Genomic DNA, 11,418 nt, shown 5'->3' on the forward strand with positions numbered 1-11,418 from the left:
CGCACAGCTACATTGGAAATGGAGCTTCACTTGTATTGGTTTATTTATTCTTAAGGCTCCCCAGACAAAACATGAATAGACAGTGTTCAAAAGTGGCCAAAAAACATCTAAGAAATGCTCAGCATCACTAATCATCAGAGAAATGCAAACTAAAAGCACAACAAAGTATCACCTTACACAGTCAGAATGGTTATTATTAAAAAGTCAAAATATAACAAATGTTAGCAATGATGTGGAGAGAAAAACAGCACATATACACGGTTGGTGGGAATGTAAATTACTGCAACCTCTATGGAAAACAATATGGAGACTTCCAGAAGAACTAAAAATGGAACCACCATTCAATCCAGCAATCCCACTTCTGGGTATCTACCCAAAGGAAGATAAACTACTAAACTACTATATGAAAAAGATACCCGCACTCGTATGTTTATCCTGGCACTATTCACAATAGCAAAAATATGGAATTAATCTAAGTATCCGTTAACAAATAACTGGATGAAGAAAATGGAGTGTATGTGTGTGTGTGTGGGGGGGGTCAGAACAAAATATATATAGGCAGAATAATATACCATATATGTTCCATATATATGACATGTAACACTACTATATATTCTATATATTATGTATATTCCATATATAACATATATTTACATATGGATAATATATATAATGTAATATTATTCTGCTATTTTATATACATTCTGCCATACACACACACACACACACACACACACACACACACACACGTGTGTGTGTGTATACATACTACATTTTCTTTATCTAATATAATGGAATATGATTCTGTCATAAAAAAGAATGAAATCATGTCTTTTGTAGCAACATGGTTGGAACTGGAGGCCATTATCTTAAGTATAAAATCCAGAAACAGAGAGTCGAATACTACATGTTCTCACTTGTAAGTGGGAGCTAGATAATGTGTCCACATGGATATAGAGTATGGAATAATAGGCTTTGAGGACTCTGAAGGGTAGGAGAGTGGGAGGTAGATACGGGATGAAAAATTACTTAATGAGTACAATGTGCATTATTCAGGTGGCCATTACACTAAAAGCCCAGGCTTTGTCACTGCTGCCTCTATGAAGTACCATACATACTAAATCACAACATATTCAGTCTAAACCTCAGCATAGTATGAATAATTTTTCCTTTTTTTCAAAGGGAGATGATCATAAATAATATGTCTAGAATTTCCCCACCTTACACTGTCACAAGCACACACAGGCTAGCATCTGTTCTTTTATTCCTTATCTCCAGGCTAAGATGATCAGAAACAAAACTTTTGGAAATTTAAACTCACACACAGAGGAAGAAATGTCAGGATAATAAAACGTAAACAAGCAATAAGTTTAGGCCAAGGTTACTGAGTTCTAGTGACAGAAGCCAAGGTAAGAAGTAAGCACGTCAAATATTTTGCTTGCCTCTTGCTGCTTTCCCACCAAGTATGGTTCCACAAATACTAAATACGAATGATATGCCAGCTGTGTTCACTTCTTCAAGGAATTCATCAACTAATGTTCTGCACCTTGGTACCTTGTTAAAATCGTCAAGTCCTCTGCCTCTTGTCCTCTTTATCACAAGGTGACAACAAGCTAATCTGATAACATACTAACACATGGAGTTTTCTGTGCCATCTTCTCTTTTTACTTGCTATATAATAAGAGCCTGAATAAATTGCATTAATATTCGAATTCCAAGTTGATGCCAGGGCTATGGGCAGGCTTACTAAAAAAATGGACATTTCTGAGCAAACGGATCGCTTTCAAATCCTGACTTGACTGACTGTATGCCAAGCAGACTTTGAGTTGCAAAGTAGGTTGACCCAGGCTTGGGGAAGTCACTGGACTTAGCTTTTTTGATCAGTCTGCAAAAGCGCAGTTTCAGACACTGTTCAGATCTACATATGTTAAGTTCTTCTGGGTAATTTATGAATTCCTGAGAATTCAAATGCTGAATTGTGCTATCCTAGAAACTGATAGAAGAGACTCTTAAGCAGTAGTGCTGAATCACAAGTCAGAATTATAATGTTAATGGAGAGAACCAGTCAGTAAGTCCCCATTTTACGGGAACTTTATTACTTCAATCAACAATTGTTCTTTTCATTTTCAAGAAACAGCAAGGGGCAAACAATAAGATGCAATGGAGAGAGGGTAGATTGCAGATTGCAAAGTAAGTGAAAAACACTTGAAAGTGCCAAAGATGAGGGTAGGAAGAAATAGATCCTGGACTTTGTGATGCTAATGCGGGTCAGAAATTACACTGTATGACTTCCCACTGCCTGAAATAAAACCCCTTTCTAAAACCCAGAGAGTATGCCTTTTGATAAAACGCATTCTGAGATCTTTTTAGCGAAGTCACTGACATCTGCATTATCATCTGCAGAGCAACCTGTGGGGGGACTTTGAGATAGGTGTGTGAAGGAAATGGGGATAGACCATTTTCTGAAATATTGGAAATAAAATGTAAAAAGAGATTTAGTAGATGACCAACTCATAAAGGGACTTGTAAGACTGGGGTTTCACGGCGAAATTTTGCATGTGTCACACATCTGAAAGTTTTTGGTTTGTTTTGAATGGATTCCTTCTCAGGTGTAGCTGAGGTGGACCTAGGAATCTGGATTTTTAACAAGCTTCCCGAGAGAGACAGGTGCAGGCGATTTGAGCCACATTCTGAGACGTAAGAGTTGTAATGTCTTTATTGATGCTATCAGTGCTGCCAACAGTCACATGACTTGTGTAGTAGTTTTTAAAGCTCTGTACTTTTCGCTTTACCAATACAATCTAGACAAAGATAGCTCCGCTTTTCCCAAGTACTTTCCATTAGGTTGAAATTTTATATTAGCCCCCCTCCACCTTAAAAATCAAACCAAATTGGAATTTGATAATTACCTAGAATATGGCTGTAATAAAATGGATGTGAACATAGATGATGACTTGGGAATAATAAAATTTTAGAGCTTAATTTAGTCATTTGAAGAAAGACATCAATGTCACTTTTCAATTTGAGTCCCACTTTTGGTTTAGCCCAAGGTTTCTGTGAGTGCTCATGAATTTTTTCTTACATTTGAATAGTCCCTGTATGCTTTCAGTTCTGAGAAGACATCTGAAATGCTTTCAACAAAATGAGAAATAGAAGTCCAAGGAATAACTGACTTTTCCATACAATGCTCTGCATTCTTTAAAATGACAAGACTCTAAATTTGAATCCTTTGCTTTAAAATGTCCTCACTGGAAGACCATTGTTTCTGAAAATTAGAAGCTGGGAAAGCAAAGATTTTGACAGTTTTCAAACTGATTATCTTCAGGGTAAAAATAATGATATGAGCTGAGTAAAAAAAAAAAATTAATTTGCATGGAGTTTTAAAACTGAGTCAGTTTTCTATGAGCACTCAAAATATTGTTCTTTTCCCCATGAGAAACCTCTTTTTCTTGAAATGAGGAGAGTAGTTTAATGAAGGCAAGTTATTAATGAAATAATGGGAGGAGAACTTATTAATAAGACCACTGGCCCAGTGCATATGTAAAAGTGTCAGTCAGACAGGTGGCAAAGGTGATGTTGCTGACAGGGTCATTGCAATTCAAAGCCTGGGGAAACAGTCATGGAAGGTCAACAATTGAATTCATGTAGAATAAAAATGAGCAAGACTAAGTGGTGCCTCAGAACTAAGTCATGCAATAGGGGGAACAAAAAATAAGCTATTAAAATGACAAAGATTTTTTTTTTTTTAAGTGTGCACAATTCCTATCTGCTCAGTCTTCTGCTGCTTAGGTCTTGTAATCATAGCTCTAGAAGGTAATTCAGAGCTTCTAAGCAGTGGGACTTAAAAATTAACTTCCTTCTCCAGACAACTTAGTGTAGATAGAGGAAGGGTAGGTTTCCTTGGATTTGTTCCAAGCTCTTAATCTTGGAAGCCATCACCTCACTTAGGGATTTCCTTCCAAGCACAAATGTTTAGATTTCTTTTTCCTAAGCTTCCTTCTATGACAAGGTTCTCTATGTCTGATATTCCAGCTCTTCCTATATTTTTAAAATGTAACCCAAAGTAATAGACATTCTTGAAAACATAAATAACACAGTACTTATGAGACTATGGATAGGAGGATGTGCTTTCTAAAGGCGGATTTCCTTACTGGAGGATATCTGCAACCTTACTGAGTAAAGAGGAAGGAGAAGACTCAGAAGAACAAAAGAAGTCTTCAAATGTTAGAAAGTCTCTAATAGGAAATGAGGATTGGCTTTATTCTGGGTAGTTCTAATGGGTTATACCAACCCATGAAAGTTACACATAGTTTTGTCTCAATACAAAGGAAAATTTTCTGAAAGTTAGGACATTTCAGAGTCACTGTGAATCTCATTGGGAAAGAGTATTTAACCCAGGCAGGATGATTATTTGTTGGTAACTTTTGGCAAAAAGCTGAGAAGCACTGGATGAGAAATTGGAAAAAATGACTCATTTCTGCTCTTTTCAACTCTGGGATTATATGATTATATGATACTATGATTCTAACAAGCAACAAATAGCCTGATCACTCAGACTTTTCATTGAATTTATAGATAATTAAAACTTTATTACTCTCTCCCAGCGTCTTCCTGTTCTTATGAGTTTTAAAAAGTGAAAAAAATGTCAATCATTATTTTAATTTTGACTTTATAGTATTATACAGTAGACATTTTATGGATAACTATTGAGATAGCATTAAAAATTCTGTAACATTATTATTTTTGTTATTATTGCATTGGATTATCATGTAGACTCCTTGGATATTTAAAGGGAATCATAGTCATGGTGTTGGGTGAGAACACCAATATGCTTAAGGCTGTTTCTTTATGGGGGATTATTTGTTAATTCTTGTATATTCATGATACATTCTTAAGATATCCACTTAATTAGAAACTAGGACAATACCCAAAGCTGTGAGGTTGTTTACAATAATGGGCTGTTTAGAGAGTTAGAGAGTGTGAAAGATAAATGAAAATTAAATTAGAAACAAGGCTCATTTTGTCAGAGGTGATCCAACCAAAGCGACTCCATCTTGAATAGGGGCTGATTAAAATGAAGTTGAGACCTGCTTGGCTATGTTCCCAGGGAGTTAGGCATTTTTAGTCATAGGATAAGATAGGAAGTCAGCATTACTGGTTTCACAAGTTACAGGCCACAAAATTCCCTCTGATAAAATGAGATATGGTCAAGAAGTCAGCCAACAACCCAACAAAACCAAGATGGCAATTAAAACGATCTCTGGTAATACCCACTGCTCATTATGTGGTATTTATAATGCATTAGCATGCTAAAAGACACTCCCACCATGCCCAGCCTGCTTCTTTTTTTCTAATTGTAATAGTACATCCTACTTATACACACATACAGATGATTGATTTATTAACTTTGGAATTTTAAAATTACTTCCTGCTATATAGATAATGATAAAGCTCACAATACCATATCTAACAGCTGGTTAAATAACAAGTTCAGACTTTTGATACCGAAGTGCTTTATATTGAAAAGTGAATGAGATACCCTATTTACTGATTTCTATCTTTCCATATATACATGGTATGTGGTCTGTTTCCCAACATGTCTTTTTCAGTAAAACCTTACTGATGAGCATGACACATAATTTCTCCATTCTTGCATTTATTTATTCATTTACTCAATAAATCTTTATTCAGTACCTAAGTACTATGCTAGGCATTGGGAATAGTAGTCCTGATCAATATTTTCCCTCACAGAGCCTATTTTTGTTCTGACTTGACAGTCTCTTTGCTTTTTTACCTATAGTCTATCTAGTGAGACAGGTGTTGAACAGGTTATTACAATCGTGTTGTATGCTATGAAGAAGTACAGGCAAATCTGCAAATGTGTCTTCAGGCACGCTAGAAGGGTACCTCTAGTTACCCTGGAGATCGGGGTACTTATAGATGACTCAACGCTTTATCAATGTCTCTCAGCATTACTGCTTTCACTAGATTTAAGAAATTAGAGTTTCAATCATTATTTTAATTTTAAGTTTATATTATTCTATATTTAGCCTCGCTGAGAAAATGGCATTTAAACTTAGACTTGAAGGATGAAGACGAGTTAGAGAAGGAGCTGTAAGCATGAGATGGGAAGAGTATCCTGGACAAGGAGCCATCATAAAGCGAGAACTATCATGGTGCATTGGAGGACCAGAAAGTGACCCCACATCTTAACGGAACTTTACAACAGAGCTACATTGACTTCATCTTTCAAGCGCTCGTCACGATTCTTCCGTTATTTAATTTCTTAAAAATAGGACTTGCAAGCTAAAGAAAATCATGCCATCTTTCCATTCAAATAGGAAAGGAGGTGGTAGATAAATGATGCTAAGTGGTACATGTCAGATATCCCTCTCAGCACTTACAAATACCGTGGGTACATGTCTTAGCTCTCCTTTTGTGGGCAGACAAACCTCTGTACCCATCTAGAAATAGGTTTGCTATTTTGTTATGGATTACTTCAAATATCTCATGAAAATCATCTGACGTGGAGGCCAAAACAAAGCTGGTCTAAGAGCGTGTGTTGGAGCAGAATAATAATGTGCTGTTCAGAATTCAGTCAAAGCTTCCTCATGTCCTTCTGCATGTCACATGCAGGATACAGGAACTGGGAGAGAGCTGAGTAAGCATGAAAAGATCACTTTTAGAGTCTCCATTACTGCCTCTCCTTCCAGTCCCCAGCACTGTAGAAGCACAGATGAGAGGAGAGTTATGGATTGAGCGTGAGTACCAATACAACACTTTTAAGTGTTATTTCCCCCTTGAAGCATCAGTGAATCTAAGAACTGAGGAAGGAAGAGAGTGCAGGTGTATAACCTCCCACTTGTTTGCTCTCTAAAAACCCTTTACAGTGTCTTCTCCTCCCTCCTCTCTTCTGATTTCATATTTAATATTTGACAAGGTAGAAAGAAGAGAAAATGCTGTCAGCTCAGGATAAAAATAAACTAGTTCATATCTGCCTACTTTCATTTTTGGGGCAAAACTGTGGCATTTGTATTAGATTGAGGACCCATATGTAGGAAGATGGAACACCAAAATACTGGGGACAATATGAGGGGTGATGTTTATGGGCAAAATGGGGTTTCTGATTATAAGGTCCATGGTTATCACATTAAAAATGGGGACTTACATTATAGATGTACACTTAAAATATTGAATTTCCCTATGTTGCTGTACTGAATCCACACATCAACCTATGATGATTTAATGTTAGCCAGTAGTTAATTGTATTTACTCAGGCAAATTTCTTAAATTCTATCTAATATTAACTTAATGCAATAGAGTGGAAGGCAGTTTATTCGTAACGTCTGCAAAATGATTGATCTTCCTGTTAATGATATTTCTGGAGTTTAGTTATCATAACTCTAAAGTAACACTGTTCAATAATATAATGTAATCCACATATATAATTTAAAATTTTTGTAGTCACATTAAAAAAGCAAAAGTAAATAGGTAAAATTAATTTTAAGGACATGTTTTATTTCACTTAATATAGCCAAACTGTTATCATTTCAGCATGTAATCAAAGTGAAAAATTACTGAGACATTTTACATTTTTCCCCACTGTCTTCAAAATCTCATCTGTAATTACACTTAAAACAAATATCAAACTAAATGCTAAGTGTTCATCATAACTACTTCATCTGTTTTTACATTTCATAAAAGATACAGTTGAAAAAGTAGATTTATATAGAGAAAGTAAAAAGATCAAAGATGGGGGAGACAGAGGGATGAATAGGCAGAGCATGGAGGATTTTTAGGGCAGATACACGATTCTACATATTTAACTACAGTATGATACTATAATGGTGACTATGTGTCATTATACATTTGTCCAAACCCATAGAATGTTCAACATTAAGAGTGAACCTTAACGCAAACTATAAACGTTGATTGATATGTCAGTGTAGGCTCATCAATTGTAACAAAAGTACCACTCCACTGCAGGGGATATTGATTGGGGGAGGCTGTGGAGGCAGAGGGTGAACTTTTGTACTTTTTACTCCATTTTGCTGTGAACCTAAAAACTGTTCTAAAATATAAGGTCTCTTAAAAATTAAATTATGAACTGACCAGTGAATTTTCTCCTCAAACTTCCATTCTTACATTATAACTTCTGAGAAACTTAATAATGTTTGATATGATCTAGAGTTTGCATAATGTCTTTTGATTTTGAAAATTCTTTCTTCCCTTTAAGTCTTGTCAGCTACTGTGTAAACGCCTCAAAACCAAGTCCAGAACCTTGTTTCATAGCCTGTGTTCACAAACTGCATGTAATCTCTGTATAATCATTTGTTTCTCTCTCTGTCTTCCTCTAGGCGCTAAGCAATTCCAAGGCAGAGATTAAATCTTGCTTGAATTAGTAAATGGAAGGCTTAGTAGTCAGACACAAAATAGGTCTCAATAAGTGTCCGTTGAATGGTGGAAAAAAGCAGATTCACATAACCAAGCTGTTCCAAACATACTGTCAGTTTTACAATCATGGAACTGGGCATTTGTCGTTAGATTTAAATTAATGAAATTAGATACAATTAAAATTTTGTTTCTCCATTCGACCAGTCACAGTGAAGTGCTCATTAGCTGATATGGGTTGGATACTTGTCCCCTCCAAATCTCATGTTGAAATGTGATCCCCGTTGTTGGAGGTGGGACCTATTGAGAGGTGTTTGTGTCATGGGGGTGGATTTCTCATGAAGTTTTGTACCCTCCCCACGGTAATGTGTGAATTCTCACTCTATTGTTTCTGAGAGAACTGATTGCTAAAACAAGCTTGGCACCTCCTCCCCTCTTTCTCACTTGCTCTCCCTCTCACCATGTGACACGCTGGCTCTTCTTTCTTTCTGCCACCAGTAAAAGCTTCATGAGACCCTAACAGAAGCCCAGCAGATACTGGCACCATGCTTGTACAGCCTGCAGACCTGTGAGCCAAATAAGCCTCTTTTCGTTGTATATTACCCTGCCTCAGGTATTCCTTTATAGCAACACAAAATGGACATTAGCCACATATGGTTAAGGCTGTCACATTGGACATGCAGATTGATGTATTATAAAGATAGAAAAATGGAAAAATTATCCCAGCTCCAACATCTTGTGGACAATTTTCTTTTTCCCTTCTCAGTCTGTGAATTTGCAAGTGATATATATAACAAGGATTTACAACATTTTTTAATGTGCCGAGTCATATGAACAATAAATAACTGTTACCACTTGTGCTTCTGTATTTCCAGTGACTCATTCGCTGGGACTCCCACCTTCCTGTCAAATTGGGCCATGGTGAAGTCAGTGAAGATTCATTAGCATTTCAGATGACACCATTATTTCATGCAGCATTCTAGAACAAATTTGCTTTTGTCATTACTGGCATGCACTTTGATATGGATCATTAAAAAAATCCTTAATAAAAAAGTTTCTCTCTTAGGAGCTTATAGTTGAGATTCCTGGGTAAAATCCAACTCTTGTGTCAAAAACTGATGTTGCTAGCTAATCTGAGTTTGTCACCTCTCAGAGTCTTATTAGAGAAGTAGAAATGGATTTTCCTTAGCAATCTAGAGGATTAATATAAGTGATCCCCTACACTTTTTTTTGGAGAAGTACAAGGGAAAATGTAGATTTAAACAAAGAAAATGCATTGCAGAAATAACTGAATTATTACACACTTTCCTCAGGGATTAGCAATACCCCACTACAGACAAATTGGATGCCTGGATCTATAGCACATGCTCTGTGAAGCCAAGTGCTTGTGAGGGCTGCTTTCTGGGTCCTTCTGTTCTGTTACAGCGATTTCAAATACCATGGCATCTCCTATCAGGATTTTGCAGACTTGGGTTGGACAGAGCAGTAGATATCAGGCCATTCAGTGCATTTCACAAAGCACTGATTGGAAATGTAAGACATTGATTTGTGTGCAGTACAGAACAAAATGTACGTAAGACATAGCCCTTGACTTTAAAGAGCATTGCTTGTCTGTAAGATGAGTCCCCTAATGAAGTCAGTACATTATAAGTATACTTTTATATTAATAGCTTCAAATTCTAGGCTCTAGGGGAAACTCTTTTCTTTTCTCTGCTTTTCTTCCTTATAATGAGAATTGAGAACTAAAATACGACTTGATGTTCTAGCACAGTATCTTCCACTTCTTATGTCCTCAAAGTTCTGAGCAGAATTGGATTGGAAAATCCCTGTCAGCATCCATTATCTCTTGAGTTTAAATTAAAAGTCTTTTCCAGGACCTCAGAAGGAACTACACAATCTCGTCCTTGCCTATCTCTTCAACTTCATTTCTCTCCAGCTACATCAATCTCTTGCACTTTCTCAAACACACCAAAGGCTATGATCTTTGCATTTTGTTGTTGTTCTCTCTGCCTGGAATGTCCTCTTTACATAACTGACTGCTTTTCATCAGTCAGTTGATATGATATGACATCTCTTTCTCTTTGTCAAAAAAAGCAAAGATGCTTTCTCTGACCACCTTGTCTAAAATAACATCCCTCAGCTCCAGTTTCTCTGTAACCTCTTTCTTTTTTATTTTCTTTACAGGACTTATCACTGTCTCTATTCATTTACCATTTCCCCTGCTGAAATCTAAGGGTCATGACGGAAAGGACTTTGTCTCATCTGGTGAAGTGGTTTGACTATGTCCCCACCCAAATCTCATCTTGAATTCCTGCGCGTTGTGGGAGGGACCCAGTGGGAGGTAACTGAGTAATGGGGTGGGTCATTCCCCTACTGTTCTCGTGATAGTGAATAAGTCACATGAGATCTAATGGGTTTAAAAAGGGAAGTTTTCCTGTACAAGCTTTCTTCTCTTGTCTGCTGCCATGTGAGACATACCTTTTACCTTCCACCATGATTGTGAGGCCTCCCCCGCCATGTAGAACTATAAGTCCAACAAGCCTCTTTCTTTTGTAAATTGCCCAATCTCAGGTATGTCTTTATCAGCAGCATAAAAATGGACGAATATATCCAGACTCTAACGTCAGTTCCCTGCAAAATAGAGATGTCTCATATTATCTGCTTGTTGCAGTTCATTTGAGCTGCTATAACAACATACCTTAGACTGGGTAATTTAGAGACCATGGAAATTTATTTCTCACCCTCCTGGAAGTTGGAAAGTCCAAGATCAAGGCAACAGCAGATTCACTGTTGGTGAGAGATCTCTCTTTGCTTCACAGATGGCATCTTCTCACTGTGTCCTCATATAGTTGGAATGACTGGGTGGTTCTCTAGGGTTTTTTAAATAAAAGCACAAATTTCTCTCTCTATCTTTATGACCTAATCACCTCCCAAAGGCCCCACTTTTTAATATCATCACCTTGATTAGGTTTTAACATGAATTTGGGGTAGAGGAACGCAAACAGACCACAGCTGCACTCAATAAAT

General features: G+C 36.8%; 1 long non-coding RNA gene across 1 annotated transcript; it reads left to right on the forward strand.

The window, feature by feature from the left end:
* Nucleotides 1-6,641: 6,641 nt before the first annotated feature.
* LOC116559717 lies at nt 6,642-10,808 on the forward strand. Its single transcript, XR_004272580.1, has 2 exons — nt 6,642-6,761; nt 10,576-10,808. It is a non-coding gene; the product is annotated as an uncharacterized LOC116559717 (long non-coding RNA).
* The last annotated feature ends 610 nt before the right edge of the window (nt 10,809-11,418 follow it).

This window comes from Sapajus apella, unplaced genomic scaffold, assembly GCF_009761245.1.
Source record: "Sapajus apella isolate SASKATOON/1434 unplaced genomic scaffold, GSC_monkey_1.0 scaffold24, whole genome shotgun sequence".
Taxonomy (NCBI): Eukaryota; Metazoa; Chordata; class Mammalia; order Primates; family Cebidae; genus Sapajus; species Sapajus apella.